The sequence below is a fragment of the Heliconius melpomene genome, chromosome 13 (assembly GCF_056956725.1).
Source record: "Heliconius melpomene rosina isolate 202511_hmr_F chromosome 13, ASM5695672v1, whole genome shotgun sequence".
Classification (NCBI taxonomy): domain Eukaryota; kingdom Metazoa; phylum Arthropoda; class Insecta; order Lepidoptera; family Nymphalidae; genus Heliconius; species Heliconius melpomene.
In genome coordinates, this window is record NC_140401.1 from 8,678,202 (window position 1) to 8,696,658 (window position 18,457).

The 18,457-nt window shown below is 31.2% G+C and overlaps 1 protein-coding gene across 2 annotated transcripts in view; it reads left to right on the plus strand.

Moving 5' to 3' along the window:
* The window catches only part of LOC146532854 (uncharacterized), a 232,568-nt gene that overhangs the window by 17,876 nt on the left and 196,235 nt on the right, over positions 1-18,457 (plus strand). Inside the window, exon 2 of one of the 2 annotated variants that reach the window (XM_085196714.1) lies at positions 247-428. The exons of the other annotated variant lie outside the window; for it this stretch is intronic. The gene's annotated coding sequence lies outside the window, so the exon portion shown is untranslated. The remainder of the gene's footprint in view (positions 1-246; positions 429-18,457) is intronic. 2 annotated transcript variants of the gene reach the window in all.

An 18,457-nucleotide genomic window follows, 5' to 3' on the forward strand; every position in this document is an offset into this window, starting at 1 on the left:
CTACGCTAAAAACTATAAAAATAAAATACTTCATATAATTCGGGGTATAAACATCTCCAACCCCGTAATCTAAACATACTGAAGCAGCTAATCAAATATTCCTATTTACAACAGATGATTACCCAAGATATCATCACCTTCTCCAAAATCAGGGGGAAACGAACATCGGTGTCGTAATGTCATTATTTAGTTCAATTTACAGAATTAGCTTGATAAATATATTTAAATTAGTGTTTTCGTATACAGATGCGCGCGCCGTACTTCCTACGCCCGTAGCAGGCTCAGTGATACATTCCCTTTGGACGAGGGCAGACGTTTGTGCCTCTCCTCTGTTGAGGAATCGCGGTGTTTTTCGAACTAACCCAGTGACAGTTTGATAGGGAGTGCTTTTTTGTCAGTGTAGTGTTGTGAAGTGACTGTAGTGTAAGGTAAGATATATACTAAAATCATATTTTTTATAAAAATAAGCTATTTTTGTTTGTTTTTTTCTGTGTTTAACGTTTTTTTTTTCTATTTTCTTACTATAATTGTACATAGAATGCTAAATTATATTAATACCTGATTTGTTAAGCAACCTGTTTAATGGAGGAGGATGGAATTTACTGTAAGGAAAGGAATTTACTATAATAGTAAAAAAATATAAATAAGATAAATTAAGCTTAATGCAATCTTCTGATAAATACCTAGTCTAGATTGGAAGTAATATATTTTATGACTGAATGGCTAATAAAGGCAAACAAAACAACTCTATTATCGATAGGTCTCGTAATGTACCCAGCATTTGAATTATATATTAGCCTCTTACAAGACTCCCCAGCTCGTTTAATATAGTCGTAAAATCAGATAGCATTTTATTCGATATCTTTTGCTTTAAGATAAAAATGGAATATTTTGAAACTTTCATAAAGTATTTAGAGAATTTGCTGTATAAACATATAGTATGTGTACATAATATTAATGAGGTGTTCTAAAAAGGTTAATTTATATAGACTGGTTGTCGATTAAAAATGTCGGAACAAAATCTAGGTATATAGAATTTTAAAACTCCATGAGTACATAGTTTTATTCATGTAAAATACTACTACGGTATTATATATGTATAAGGTACAATATTATTTTAATTGAACTGGTAATTCCCCAATTAACAGCATACACGTAATTTAGAATAATGCATACTCTTTACCATTATAATTGAACTAAACAATTTGTATTGTAATTGAAAAGTGATAGTATTGAAAGCAATAATTAGAGAACTATCAGAAATGAGTTTAACACATTATTACATATTAAATGGTCATTCATTCAATGTCACTAGTGTGTTTTTTTTTAGTTCACAGCTGATCTTTAAACAGAACTAATTTTAATAAAAGCGCTTCGAAAACAAAAGGATGCCTTAGATTATTTCTTTGTAAATAAAGAGGATGTATACAAAAAATATTCTATTTCAATTTCTATTATAATCTTAATAATTCTTCCGTTACTTAGAGACTGAATAAATAAGACGCCGGAACTACCCCGCGGCGTAGAGCTCTGAAATAAGTCACGTAATTTTCTTGAATTATTTTTTGAATTTCCTACTGGAACGGAAATCAACGGGATTGATAACTAGTCTATACATATAGTAACTGATTGTTGCTGTCTGTATATGGAAGGTATATGATAAGACTCAATGGGTGCATCTATCTACCCAAAACAATATTTTTTTGTGGGTTTGACTATTTATCTGTGTATTTGTTCACGATAATCTCAGAAATGACTTAACCGGTTTAAATGCAGTTTGCATTATTATGTTTTCATTTTCTTAATTTTTATTGATTATTTTATTCAAAAAAACAAAACTACACTAATAACATACTTGTTGCTACTTCCACAATGACAGCACCAATTAACCCCTACCATATATGAGTATAAGATAAAAGCTCGTAGTCTTAGATGAGTGATTTTAGTGAATCTACGTAGAGCCCGGCCAGATGGTGCTTGCGTCGTAGCGTCGTAGCGTCGTAGCGCCGTAACATATATCGTAGCGGGCACATATTTGGCTGTGAGACGTGAATATGCGCAGTACATTGATATGTGAATGGCGAAATTATGTCAAAATAGCGTTATGTTATGAAAATAGTTATATTTTTTTAATATATATAAGATGAAGTATATTTGATATATAATAGAAATATTTCTGAACGGATTTTTTTGCTCATGAGATAAGAAGGCAGCAACTTATTTCGTGTCCTTCTGATCGTTTGTATATATTGTTTGTACAGTGGCAGTATTCGAAAATTTGATTTAAACCAATAACTATCGGGTCGATTCTCATAAAAATAAATAACAACCAAATAAAAAAAAATACCAATTTTACTACAATATTGAAATGCTTGCGCGTGTCTTGGTTTCAATAAAATAATGAAAAAAGCTTAAAAATCCAAGAACTAATACTAAATACTATACAGAACTAAAGTTGTATCGTAAATTCGCACAGCTGAAGCAACGCGACGTAGATTGTTGAAATTTAGAATATGATGTCCTTTGAAAATGTAAGGAGCACTAAGACAGAACTACTCGAAATTCGTACGGGGACGGGCAAAAACGGGATTTTACGTTCTATTTAACTAAATTGTGTAATACGACCCGTCTCATACATATAATATATTTCGTAAATATATAAAATAACATAAATATATAAAATAATCGTCTTTTTATTTTGTTCCACTCTTCACAAGAGCTCAGGTTTTGGTTTTTTAATTATGCTTGTCCTACGAGTAAATTTCAATGACGAGGCTTTTACACGAGCCCATAGTAAATTCTTTTTACTGAAACATCGGTCTGAATTTTGTAGTTCTAAAACTGAAAAGGGCTTTAAGAGGCGACCAGACTATATTAAAAGAATGAACAAGCTTTTTTTTATAAGAATTTTCAATTCATATGAATTTCATGTTATTTTGCATTTGTACATTTTATGTTTATAACTTTTATATTTATCATTTGAAATATATGTGGCTTCTGTTGTATTAATGCATGTTTCATATTACATAGTTGAAGAGTTGGTTTGAATGGTCTAATCTCAAAAACTTCTAGTTAAATTGTATAGTCAATTTATGTAGGCTATAGGCTCTTATTGATACAATCTTATTGATGCAATACCTTTCAGGTATTAAGAACCTAATGATAAATGATTTTTTGTCTTTAAGATCAGAAAATAATTAAATTATTGTTTTTATCCTTCTTCTTTTGTTCTCAGCTTCACTCTAATATATATATATCGTACATAGCAGGATAGGCAAAGGTAACGTGGGAAATTAGAGTTAGGGCACTCCATCCCCATTAAGAGATGTCCTAGGGAGTGACTGCGTTGCATGCTTGTGCCCCTGTGACACGATAGCCTCTACATTGAATTTGATGAATATAAAAAATCATCAATAAATAAGTTTAAACTCACAACAATCGGACCTGACAGGTATATCCCAATTGCGCCAAAATGAAATTTGTTGACATGTATTATTAAAAATAAATTACTCAATCCGGAAATATTAAGTAAAGTGAAATTGTATTTTAAATTAATGATTTCATGCATTAAGAACAAAAGATTTTAAAGTGATTATCAATTTTAATATTTATTCCATTATCGGTCATAAATAACTCGTTAAGGCCGGGCCTTTGAAAAATTCTCAATAAACAGTTTCGAATAAAAATAATGGATGTTAAACAAAGAATGGCTACGCAGAGAATTATCGTCAGTATAAATTCTTCAAAGGATTATGTGGATGAAGACCAGCGAGGCGGGTATTGTTGCGAAATAACGCGATCGAAACGTTTCTAATTAATAAAATATGAATATTTAATATTTTTAAGATGAAATACTTTTTTTAGTTTTATGCTGTATCCATGACTTACAACGGAGAAAATCTTAAAATATATATATTTTTTTAATTTAACGCATCTTCTGCATATTATACAGTAGATGGACGGAACCTAGGGCTAAGATTCTTCGTTCTCCATTTTCCACCCACTCCGCTATCTGGATGCGTGCCACTTCACTACTATGCGGTTTTATAGAAACTTCCTTCTTACCGTTAGACACTGCTGCGCCATACAAATGTATGAAAAAGTAATGATTTTTGATATACATTTATTACAGTAGAATAAGAAGCTAATTCGTTTAAATATTTACCAAAAACATAAAGAAATAAACACACAGGCAATCTTTGAACGTGATACAAATTTCAAATATATTTGTCGTGGATAAATTAAATGTTTTCCCGTTAGAGTGTTCTTGATGTGAGTCAAAAAGTCTGCCTTATTTACTTTTTTAACGTTTCAAGAAAAGGGCAAAGGGAAAGCTATTTTGAGATGAATATGATTGTATATTTTTTGTATGATGTCGTTCGTTACAGCGCAGTAGAAAAGATATTTCGTCTGGTTGTAGATTCAAATTTAGTGTGCTTAAAATTTGCGGTACTATGGGACAGCGTCTAAGTGTGAACGTGTTGGTAGTAGGTTTGTTTACTATTCCTACTAGGTTTTCCCTGCCTACCCTGCTATGCAAGTCGGCTGTAAGTGCGTTTAAACGTTCCGGTTGTACTATCTATTCTCATTTCTCATTTTGGTAACAAGGCAAAACGCGGCGTTAAGTTTGGTGGAATTTAAAATTGATCATTGTATTGGGAACAGAGAATTTAAATTGAATTTACTGAAGCTAAGAAAAAATATAATATAAAGTCACTTCCATAAGTGAAATAGATCGAAGATTGATCACTATATATTATCATCTGAGTTCAGCGTCCAATAACAATGACGTCATTACTGTATTAGCCGTTCTACAAAAACCACCAGCCACCTAATATAAAAACACAAATATTTTCAGTTACAGAAGTGTAAACGGCTTGTTTGTAAAAGAATAATATTTCTCGACTTGTTGTTATTTACGTTGCGGTGTAGACTCCCAATGTTGTCTGTATTAATACTTAAATTCTATCTAAGCTTTTTAGAGGTTATCGGGGCGTTGTGGAACAGTGTTTGAGTGTAAAAGCGATATAGGTTCGATACTCATTCGGGGGAATGATTTTTTGTTTACATTTCCCCACAACGAAGCCGTAACATTAAGTATCGTTGTTACTCAAAAATTGGGCGGTAAGCGAAAAACTAGGCTCTTGAACGTTCGTTTTTTTTCTTTTTTATTTTTCGCCATATATTTATGGGCAAAATCGTAAACGAATTATTAGATTTGATTTTTTTTTTCACTTGTGAGAAAAATGTTTTTATTGAAGTATATATATATTGTACTAGAGGGCGCGCGCAGCTTCGCCTGCTTATTTGGACCCTTAGGGGTGAATTCTAGTAAACCATGAAACATGTGTTCAATTAATACTTTTAAGAGTCTAAGTTTCAAATTTTATAAAAATCGGTGGCGATTTAAATTTATTTCCATACAAATTTTCAACCCCTGTTTTGCCCCTTTACGGGGTTTTTCAAAATCCCTTCTTAGTGGATGTCCAGATTACAAAAGTAAACATCTGTCCAAATTTCAAGTTTCTACCATCAACGGTTACGGCTGTGCGAGCGTCTTACCTCAGTCAGTGAGGACAAGTCCTTTTATATATATAGATATGTATCGTATCTTTGTTGTTGTGTATTAAAGAAGAGATCCCTGAAAAAAATTTCGAATGAATAATAAAATATAGGTGAAAAGCTTATAAAATCAACAACTTTTTTTAAATTTAATTATAAATTCCAAATTAGATAGATGGCTAAGCCGTGAAAAATTATCGAATTATCTTTTTTTAACATTTACGAAATTTCCAGACTAATTCGAATAACGAACGTGATGAGCGTGATAGTCCGAGTGTTAACGTATTATGATTTTCACGCAATTTTTTAATATTGGGGATTTTCTATAACCAACATATGTACTGAATTTTGCCTTGAAAAACAAAACAGGTAAAATTTATTAAACAAGATTGATGAATTTATTTTCGATCCCAGGGGTGGTAAACATTTTCTCAACGATTAATCATCCCGTGTCACCTGCCCTAAGTAAGCAATAAGCCTTTATTATTCTAAACAGCTAGCATATAGGTGAAAAGTTGTCATGTGGTTGTTGACAATTTAGATTTGGGTTTTGCCCCTAGAGGTGGGATTTACATATTATGTGTCCTAAAATCTTGTCATTTTCCATAAATATCGACAAAATATTAGCTTAAATATAATTTTTTTAGAGACCGTCGTAGCGCGTGGGTAGAAGCGATAGCTGTGGGCTCGATTGCTACTCCGGTAATACGCGGTGTTGAGTTTCGCCACTCTACGAGCAAAATATGGAGAATTCAACGGAAAGTCGGGAACGGCAGTGTTTTAACACTAGATTCCCAAATTCTCTCTTCCAAAAATTAAAAATATTTAGTTTATAAATATGTGATACTCTTCTGCATGACTGTCAGTGTATACTTATAATTGAAAAAAAAAGGTGAACCAACAAAGCACTGCGTTGAGTTCCGCCATTCAACACATAGATAATGGACTATCTACCATACTAGTAATATAAACGAAATTGGAATAGAATAAAATACTTGAAAGCTAGAGAAGCCAGTTAGTTATAGTATAAAAAATATAGTCCTAATTGACTCATCAACGGCCAGAACCCGCTGACGATAGAAATATGATTTTATAAAAGGGTGCTGATTATACAGTAAGGGCGCCGTTTAAAGAACGCTTTATTAGAATTTTATTTTTGTGATTGTGAAAAGGTAGTTACGTCTTTAAAAGATTTAATATTTTATCAATGTCGAATCTATAAACTGAAAAATTTTAGAGAGGCTTAATTTGTGTGAGTATCTCTAAAAGTAGAGCCAGAAAAAGCTTTTGAAAAGAATATTTACTATTAGAAATCAATAAAAAAGTTCAAACATAAAAAATATTTAATTTTTCTACATAGGACATCCCCGTAATTTTCTCTCTCGTCGTGATGTGTCTTTTGTTAGTAATAAATGCAAAGCTCGGCTTAGACCTCGCGTACTGTATCCTATATATATATAGTTAAAATTTAACTACGCTGATAAGAACAAAAGTAACTAACTTAACTGATAACTTAGATCGCGCTATTCCATACCCAAATCATATAGGATTAAACAAGTATGGGATATGCGATTGTGTTTTATCAATAACCTTCTTGTATTGTATCTTAAGACAATATTCTGTAGGCCATTGACAATAATAATGTCATTAAAGTAACTGCTTTGTTATACGAATATGATGAAGAGATAAGCAATGTTTAACGTATCGATATCTATTTTGTGAAGACGCTGTTCTAAGTTTTGGAACCAGTTGGGAATCTTATATGCCGGCTTTATAAAGGTAACATAATAATAAAATATAAAGTTAATGATAGTTGTGCGCTTTTTCTCACAAAGCCGGATACAGCGTCACGCTGATTTTTTGAATTAATTTTTTTCTTCTCTTTGACAAGCTTAAATCTGTAATGTAGGGAAACGAAGGATGAAAAAAAAAATACAAATTTCCATTTTTCGTATTTTTCCTTTATTTGTACTGCAAGTTTAAATTTCTTGCCAAAATTTCATACGTATAAATTTTCACTATTCGTAGTTTTTCGTTTATTTGTATTGAAATTTTCACTTATTGCCAAATGTAGGTCCACAGGAAGTAACCTATATGTTTTGAAAGAATTTATACAAAATTCACCAAAAACGACACATATTTTGATTGTACTGATTTACAAACCATAGACCGTAATATTTAATACTAGCGGACGCGCGCAGCTTCGCTTGCGTATTTAGGGGTGAATTCTAATAAACCACGATACATGTGTTCACTGAAATATTTTTAAGGGTCTAAATTTCAAATTTTATAAAAATCGGTGGGGATTTAAAGATTTTTCCATACAAACTTTGAACCCCTCATTTATTCACCCTTAGGGGGTGAATTCTAGAAAACCATGAAACACATGTTCAATTAAATATTTTTAAGAGTCTAAATTTCAAATTTTATAATAATCGGTGGCGTTTTAAAGATTTTGCCATACAAACTTTCAACCCCTTATTTGCACCCTTAGGGGGAGAATTCTAGAAAACGATGAAACACGTGTTCAATGAAATACTTTTAAAAATCTAAATTTCAAATTTTATCAAAATCGGTGCCGATTTAAATTTTTTTCCATACAAACTTTCAACCCCTATTTCACCCCTTTAGGGTTAAAATTTTTTAAAATCCCTTCTTAGTGGATGTCCAGATTATGAAAGTAAACATCTGTCCAAATTTCACGTTTCTACGCACAGCGGTTACGGCTGTGCGTGCGTCTTACCTCAGTCAGTGAGGACAAGTCCTTTTATATATATAGATTAATTCCAGCTTAATACCTCCCGATACCGAGGTAGATGATCTTGACAGGTTCCATTTTTTGTCATTGAGGTACGGAACCCTAAAAATGTGAAAAACATTACACAATTTCTAACTCGTACGTACGTCATTGTTTTGACTGTTTCTAATATCCATTTAAGAATATCAAAGGAAATGAAATCCGTTTGAGAGATGAAACATTACTTCTTAGGCATACATAATATATATTTTCTATTTATGTATTTTGTATATGTAAACTTTAGAGAGATTAAGTAGAATTTGAAGTAAAAAAAGATAATTATATTTATTTAAATCATATATATTTATTTAAATCATATATTTTTATATAAATAGGATTTTGGACAGATTGAAATCTTGCTTTGGCTGTACGTTAGTGACTAAAAAGTTACTATATTTTACGTGAAAATACACTTATAACACAAAAAATATATGAATATTTAAATAAAAAAGTAAGCTCAATTTAACATTTAATTAAATATAATTATAATTATTTTTTTTTAAAAAGAATTGATATGTTATTTATTACTTATAACTCTCATTGTCTCCATATAAAAATATTAAATAAAATTTCAAATACACATATGCTGTGAAATAGCTAAAAATGTAGCTCAGAACGGTTGTTCCTTCCTTATATTTAACATTTGTAAGTGTCAAAAGACATGTAGTCATTTGTCGGGTTACAAAGGTCTAGCCTTTGTGTTAGACGCGGCATTGTGTTGCTTTATCGAAGAATTGCGCTTGAAAAATTTTTCGGTGTTGGAACTACCAGGGCTAGTTTCTCTAGCTAACATTAATATTTTATCAATGTATTCTTGTAGTAAAGGAAAATATTTAGAAAAGTATAGAAAATTGAATAAAAACTGCGCCTCTTATATGATTATAAAGTTTGCTTTAGTATGTGAATAAGAGTTTAAAAATCGAGACTTATTTTATAAATACGAAGAATTTGTTTGGTTGAACGCGCTTATCTCAAGAATTACTGGTTCGAAAAATATTTTTTTTTGTGGTGGATAGTCCTTTCATAAAAGAAAGCGAAGGCTATATTGCATCACATTAGTGATGCTGACAATGTTATATAAAACTTTTAGTTATTTCCATTTGACCATAAAGGGATATAAAGCCGCAAGTAAAAGTTAATGTAAATATATTCATGTACAGTATTATCTCAATATGCAATGAACCTGGGAACATAGTGTTAAGACACTTCGTTCCCATTAAGACACTCCTGTTCCCCACTTTCCGCTGAAAAAATAGGTAATTCCGGTAAAAAAATTAAATCGTGTTTGAATATGTTTTATTATATATATTATATACAATGTGGAAATAAAATACATAAACATCCTTTAACATTATCATTATGTTCGCAGAAAGTTATAAAAAGGAAGTGAATTATCATTATGCTTCACTCGCGATGAAAAAAAAAACACAAAAAATACGCAAAATAGTCTTATTCATTAAAGAATATTTTCATTTTGCTCAATTTTCTCCTGTGCAAAAATTTCATTAAATTCATTGAAGAAAATCAAAAGCAAACACTGCAAAGCTGCTTCCCTCAGTATAAAAGTAAAAAAATAAGACGCGACAGTACGTAGCGGAGCTTTCATAACAATCAAATTAATGTCCCAACCTCTGCGGGCCTAATTAGCCGCCACTATTCTTGCATTAACGTTTCGAACTGCCACACGAAAATAGACATTATTTTCTAAATTATAAAGTCCATTTCAGTATACGTAGTTGTTGCAATGATGGAATTAGATGCAATTGTTTCAAATTTGTAAAATTGTGATTTTTTTTTTATTGTGTAAGTACAACGTTTTTATAATAGTTCCCCGGTTTTATTATAAAAATATGCTGTGAATAACGAAATAATAAATCGTTAGTTAACGTTGTTATATTAATAATCGGCTTTTTGCTTAACTCGAACGACTATTACAGATATTTTTTCGTTTTTAGTTCTTTTGATTTTTTATTTTCATTTCATGAGTTCCGCCACTTCTACGACGGAAAGCGGAGAAAGGAGTGTTTTCGAAGTGGGTATGAGCGGAATGAAGTATTATTAACTCAACTAGAATCTAAATACAAATAAAGTAAATCTTTGTAATTCAACATATAAATTACAAAATAATAATAAAATGCAACTTCATTACATTTAATGTTAGAAGAAAATTTTCACAAACAAAGGATAGTGTGGCAACAATTTCACAAAGTCGTAGATAAAACAGAAAGGTCTAGGTTTTGAACAAACCAGCCATTGTCTTTTGTTGTTTAAGCGAATAACTTAGCTGCATCGACGATAAGGGTTAAATAAGCCCGCTCTTAGCCTCAAATAACGGATTATTATTATACTACGAGTATTAATATTATAGAGGCCATCATGACGCAGTGGTGGCGACGGTTCTGTATTCGATTCCCACTTGAGAGAATGAAATAGGAACAAAATATTGTTTTTTTTAGCTTCCCGCTGTATCCCGCATATAGTCAGGCTAAATATGATCTTAATCTCATAATAAAGTAATTCATTAAATTACGTTTATTTCCTCATTCTAGAAAGGCAAGGCGTAACGTTGACGCCCACCACTCAAGTTAGTGTTGAATTCGGGCGAAAAGTGGAGAACGAAATGAAATTAGTTTCTCACTGAATACCTGTAAAGGTGCAAAATAAACCAGTTCAATCCACACCAGCACATCTCAACAACGCTACCACGTTAATTGCTTCGTATACCTATCTATACCTATTTTGTATATTTTTTTGGTACTAGTCGTCGCCATAATTTTGTTTGCGTGAACATATTGGAGATGAGAAATGGAAAATCTATTTCCCGTTCTTGTAAATATTTCGAGATACCCCTCTTAAAACTCCTGCATACTCCCTATACTGCCAACATGTAACTTTAATATTTTCTGAGCCCAGTATTTTCGTTTGTGCATCGTTGTGTCACTCATTCGGAAGAGAGAGAGAGTGTACAATTAAGAATAACATAGTCTGTTGTTTTTTTTACTCTATAGGAGCAGGATTGTGTTATTTGATATTTTGGGTTCCGTACCTTTGGAGAAAAAAGGAACGCTTATAAGATCGTAAAAAATTCGTATTTCTACAATTACTTAAAAAAAGATATGGCCGTTTATATCGTTAAAAAAACACTATAAAAGAAATCAAAATAAATAGGCCACTTCCGGTTGACCTAGAATTATGAAATTCAGTTTCTTCAATTCTAGTTCAGGAAAAAATCTGAAAACTATACATTTATGGATAAATCCTGTACTAAAAGTACATTTACAAGAGTGAATCTTTAATATTAGTGTATTATTTCAGAAGAATTATATGTGATATTAAGAAAACAAAAAAAAAATCTAAAAGGATTATTCAAGTGTGCCATAGCCAGATATTTTATTCATGTGTACAGATTGTTTTGTAAACGGTACGTGATGCTCGAGCGTAGGATTGGCAATTTCGATATTATTTTATTTATTCAGAGTCTTACAGATCGCTTTGATGTTTCATTTGTTGTTGTTTGCCAGAGTTTGTCGTGTATGACAAATGTATGGAAGGTAACATAGTTAATGTTGAGAATACTGTATAAGGAAAAGTATTTATTTCTATGTTTTCAATGTTAAGTTGGGAAGAAAATGGCAAATATTCAATACAAAAGTATACAAAATGGTTTGTTATAAAGTTCCAAAGTCAAACTGGTTATCCTTAATTTTAAAGATTTAATTTTTATGTTATTTTACTGTATTGAGGTCGTCATGGTGCAATAGAATAGCTTATAAATTTAAACGCCGTGGGTTCGAAGGTCAGTTTTAAGCTTTATAACTTAGTTCATTATTAAAAATTGGGAGCAATGGGAGAACGGAGTGTCTTAAAAACTAGGCTTCCCCTAACTAACCTGTTAGATGTAGGAAAAATCTAAAGGTGAAAAAAATTACTACAACATAAGTACGTTGTGCTTACGCAGTCCAAAATATAGTAAAAATCACGATTTCTCTCGAAATATGTCTGCCTTGACTTACAAGATTATTTTTTTCTGTAGATTTAAATAATTAATTTCAGCTTAACCTCCACATGATCTCGAGATAAATGGTCTTGACAGACTCTAAAAGAAATAACATTTGAAGAATTTATTAACTTAAAAAAAATACAATTCTGCCACTTACCAGCTAACTTTTACGTTATATGCCATAAATCTATTTACTTTAATATGTATATGAATGAAAGACTAGACTTATTTTGTAAGTACGAATATAGCACTTACAAAAGTAATATTTATATTCTCTTGTAACTAATTAAATTGAATGGGGTCCTGGAGTTTCCAGTTCAATATACTTTCCAAACAATGTTTACATTCACCACCAAGCATGAGATAAGTTGCAAAATCAAATAAAGAATTCGATAAACTTAAAAGTACTTGCGCCGTTCCAAGTCGTTGGAGGACAGCCACGATGTGACATTAGCATTATAGGTTTGCACGATGTTTTTCATTTGTTATTATTGTATAATATTAGTTTCTTTTTTAAAGGGTTCGTGCTGTTTCTTTGATATGCAGCGGCAGGGTAGACAGAGAAAACCTAGTGTTAAGGCACTCCGTTCCCCAATTTTCGAGACGTAGTACGTTGAACGGCGGAACTTAAAGTGTCTTGTGTTAATATCATAGCGAGGAAATAAAAATAACTGTTCGCAGAGTGGGAATCGAACTCACTGTATTTACAGTTAGCCAGAATGACTCGACTTTTTTTTATTTCTTTGTACGCTTATAAATAATGGATAATATATTGACTCTTTCAGTGATATTCCCTATTTAATATTGTTTCTAAAAGGAACCTGTCAAAAATAAATATACCCATCAATATAAATATGCATATATTTAAAATGTATATATTATACAATGCATTTGAAGTCCACGAAGCATGTATAGCAATAATACTCTACTAACTACTACTACACTAGTCAGTAATCTATAAAAATTGAGTTTATATAAAAAAAAAACGATAATTTTAGGTTCAATATACACTCGAGGGAGAAAAATGAAAAATGGCGGAAAGTGAATAAAGAGACTTGAAAATATAAACTGTTTTAGAATCTTATTATCTGTACATCCACGTTACAATCAGAAAGGAAGATTTTCTGACATAATATGCAGTAATGTCGACACTCTGGGAATATATATCTACGTGAGGATTCCAGGATACGGGCAATGTAATCAGGGAACTTATTACGATGTCATCCCAGTCCCTACTACAGTCTCTAGACGGTTCTAAAGCTATGATAATATATATATAGGCGGGAATTTTATTTATGTTTTTCTAGATATATATTTACTTTTTTATAAGATTAAATAGTTTTTAGAGTTTTTTTTTATTAATAATAATTTTAGTTACTTCTTCATTATAAATTTGCTGAGTTTAAATTTAGTAATTAGTGAGCTTATTGTTTTAAATATTACATTTTTTTAATTGTATAATTAAATATTTTGGAAGTTTATAAACAAAAATTCCATAAAAATAAAATTTAAAACAAATTCGTTCGTATTATACTAAAATCGTCAACTTAGAGTAAGTTGTTATGAAGGCGGGCGTTGATTTTTCTTTCGCGCGTGGAATTTCGTTCTCGGTATAACGACTCCTGATAGACTCCCCAGCGCACGAGAAATTGAATGGTCTAATCAAATTTATGCTACTTAGCCTTTGACCTTGATGTATTCTTTCCTAAAAAACATTTGTTGTTTCTATCAAAATAAGGTAATAAATAATAATATTTTGTTACTTATGAGTTCTTTGGTTGAGAAATTATATATATTATTTCTTTTTTTCGCATGATAGTGTAGGCAGAGGGAATATAATGGATTCACCTTTGTTCAGTTTTCGATCAATTTTCAAAACTTGTTGTGTTGAGTAGTGGAGCTTAACGCCGCGCATAGTTTCATCAGAGCGGGGAGACCAAAAAAAAACGTTTCTCTTGAATGAGTACACAATCAGCAAGTCAAATGTTGGCCTGAAAATAATATATAGATTTTTTTAAATTATATTTTTCTGTTGTGATATTTTTGTTACTTAGTAAATTGCCATTCTGTTGTTAATTTCCAGGATTTTTTAAAATAGTAGGGTAGATAGTAATTTTATATGTAAATACAACACACTAATTTGGTTTAAACAGGAATTGAACTTAAAAACCTTGTAATAAAATTGTAATATATAATTTTATCTATTATATACAAAATATACAAAATATAGTATACAATATACTGGTGCCGAGGCAAAGCGCGGCGTTAAGCTTCAACATGCATTGCTTCCAGAATTCGGCGGAAAGTGCGAAGCGGAGTGTTTTGACACTAAGCTCCCCCAGCCTACCCAGCTACATGCTTGATACAGCGTGAAGCTGAAAAAAAAAGAAAAATACTATATTACTTCTCATTCTATATAATAGACAGATGTAATAGTAGTATACTTGTTTATTATGAAGCAACGGCCCAGCCTTGCGTGGATTTCTATGGTACAATCATTTCTCATAATAAATGACTAGTCTATTCCACGAGGCTTTATGTTAAGAGATAAATGAAATAAAACTTAGTGACACGGTGCCTTGCTAAATTGCAAATCTACTTTATGTATTACAATAATAACTGTAGTTGGTAAGTATTTTACGTTTTAAAATGTATATAGGTATATTCAGTTTTTTAAATTAATTCTATATTTCTAAACAAAAGAAAATGATAGAATTCGAGAACCCTGATTTTTTTTTAATTTCAAGGTTTTTGGTATTTCAACGGAGTGTCTTATTATTTCAAGAGAGTCTGTTCTTCTTTTTGCACGAATTCGAGACATGAACTGTTGGCAACATATTAACTTTAGTTATTGCTAATGCTAGATGCGTGAAGCTAATGCTAGAAGCTAATCATCATTACCAGATTATACAATAAAATATCTAGACTTTTTTTAGAAAACATTTAAAACATTGAACGTGAAGAGATTTGAATCCGCGCCTCTTGGCAACCGTCCAAGCGTCAAATCGTCCACCATCAACCGTCAAATACCGCTACCATGTACAATTTTTTATATATTTTCTAAAAAAGTATTTACTTTCGTAAATGTGGAATAACACTTTAGAAAGGTTAATTTCAAATATGTGTACCTATATTTGGAATTTAGCTTTTCATTAAGTACAAGTAAGTACCGAGCGAAGCTGTTAGTTTTATCTACCAGACCGTTCCATGAATAGAATAGAATGTATAGAATCAATTTAGGTACAGTTTAAAAGCAGTACTGCGCAAATACCTGTACTAGTTGAACTGTAAATCATGCCCAGAGGCGAACCTTGTTTCAACTGGCTACGCTGAAAGCTTATATATTAAACGTGTTCAAAGTTTACTCATCTCAAGATTAATCCTTAGTTTATAGTTACCTAAATTAAGTTTATATTTTGTTATATATTTAAATTGTGATAAATGGAAACTCTATTTTTTAATTAGTAATATAATCTAATGTAATACATTAATTACTAAGACTAACTTGTTTCGGTTGGGCAGCCTTTGGCTGTAAACGTAATAGTCGTTGGTTCGATACCTTTTTTTAGCTTCACACTTTATCCTGCGTATAGCAGGTAACCTGGAAGCCGAAAAACACTCCGTTCTCATTAATACACTTTCGTTCCCCACTTTCCACTGAATTGAACTGGCTGCTTCTTCTGGCTGCTCTCGTTACGAGTGCGAGGAAATGAAATTATTAAATATTTCATTCCTCCAAGTGGGAATTGAGCTCATGACCGTCTTCCTTACAGTCGTACTCTTGCGCCACGCCGAGTTCAAATCCTCCTAAATTATTTTAAGAATATTGAATAACTTGACGTTGAATTTTGCCACATAACCAACAATGTCTCGATAACTTATCGAAAAGAAACACAAGAATTGAAAAAAAAAAAAAAATTTTACCTAAATATTTTCGAAACAAGACTGATAGGAATTGGATTTGATAAATTTCTCCATAATCCGATTATAATAGATTGTGATTACTATATGGTGATTACTATATTTTTTTCTTTTTTATATACATTGTGCTTACTATATGATGATTACTATATTTTTATCTTTTTTTTATATATATTACATAATAAGAAAATTGCTTAACTCTAACTTTTGTTCTTACTTTGTAGGGTTCCCCATTTCTAAAGTAAACGAATTCATATACAGTTTTATTGATGGTCATTCGGACCCTGATTTATATCTTTATTTTGGTTCAGAAGGAAATAATTGTAATTAAGTGCTCGCCTTTATCATGTTGTTTGTTAATTAAACTAATTTACTACTAAAGTGAAGCGAAGCTTTTATGTAAGCTTATTCTAGTTAACACATACTTGTTATACGCTGTCAGGTAACTTTTGAAAGAAGATAAATAACGTGCTTTTAGTTTTCATATGTTACATGTCTAAATTAGTCCAGTTGCTGTAGAAGTAATGGGTTCAATAGACATGAAAATAAAAATTATAATAAATTTGTTATTTATATATGTGCGGCGTTGAATTCCGCCACTCGAGTCGTAGTAAAAAATGGAAAGGGAGGGGAGCACAGTTTTTTTATACTAGATTTCTTCTAATTACTGTATTATATTCGGGATACAGCGTGAAAATATAAAAAATGTTCTAATTGTATTTAGGTTCACGCTCTATCCCGCGCATAGCAGGGTAAGCAGTGGGCATTATTATTTTAATTTAATAGAAGAGAACAATTACCAAAAAGTCTACTCAAATATAATTCACTTATGTACTATAAAGTTTGATATATTCGCCCGAGATATCTGTCATCAATAAGTAATTCGACCGGAGCCAAACGCGCCCCCAATACGTACCCCTACAGCCCCATGTAGCGTCCTTTGACCTAAAACTCCATCTAAACTTATCTCTGATGTAAACGATGTGAACCACCGGATATTCTTAAAGTGTGAAATTGAATTCTATATTTATTAAGTTAGAGTCTATTTTGTATAAATGCTATATGATAGTTCGATGAGGGCTTTCGTTATGTGTTATAAGAATCTATAATATATTTTTGCTACTCATTTTGATTTTTAATTTTTTTTTATAGCAATTATTAATTATTTGTAAAAATCCATTATAATGTAATTTTAAGATGTTATTTATTAACGAAGTATTATTACCAGTTAGAAAAAGTGCGGAAATTGTGAACTAATGATAAATGATTTATCACAAAGTTTTCTTTGCTTCATTTCAAAAAAGAAAAGCAAATTGAATTTCTCTATAAATGACAGCTAGTCACAATAAACAACTTCCAGGAACATTGGTATTAACTGTCAAATGGATTGCTGTATATTTGACAGCCGTAGCCTAGTTAGAAGGGTTTATGACAGATATTAAATTAATTCAGATATTATATTTTATTAGGACATCATCTGGTTAATAATAAGGGATTGTTTTTATTAAAGAAAATTAAATATTTATTGAATTTTCGACATTATAGGTTACTTTGTACTCCAAACTTATTTTTTATTGGGGGAAAAACGAAAACCATGCGAAGCCCGCTAGTCGAAAGATAGAATAATTATAAAATTGTTGTTTATTTTAATTCACAGGCATATTCTCTTTTTCCTTTTAAATACAAATAGCAACCCATAAAAAATATAGTATGCCATATTAAATTTAGATCCACATAACTTCAATTTTCGAGTTCATATCAGCAAGGCTACCAGCAGCTTGAAGCCCATGTTCTAAGATCATCTTGGATCTTCCACCACATTGAATTTAGAATTACATCACATACTATGCATTGTCATTCAAACAAAACTAGTACAAAAATTTTGAGCCCATTCGGCTAAGGGCACCCGAACTCACTTACTACAGTGCAAGACGCAAGTTAAAAAGGACTACTAGGAGTTTTAATTTTTATTTACACGTTTCTTTCATAAAATAACGAATATATAAGCTAATAATTTTCACGAAAATTTGCCGTATCCGTTGTATGGAAAATCAATATTTATTATTGACACCCTCAACTTGCTCTAATTTGAAAACTAGAACGGAAATATTGTAAGCATCGACAACATTCCGGTATATTTGACAACCGTTACATTGTTTGAAACTTTCACGATACTA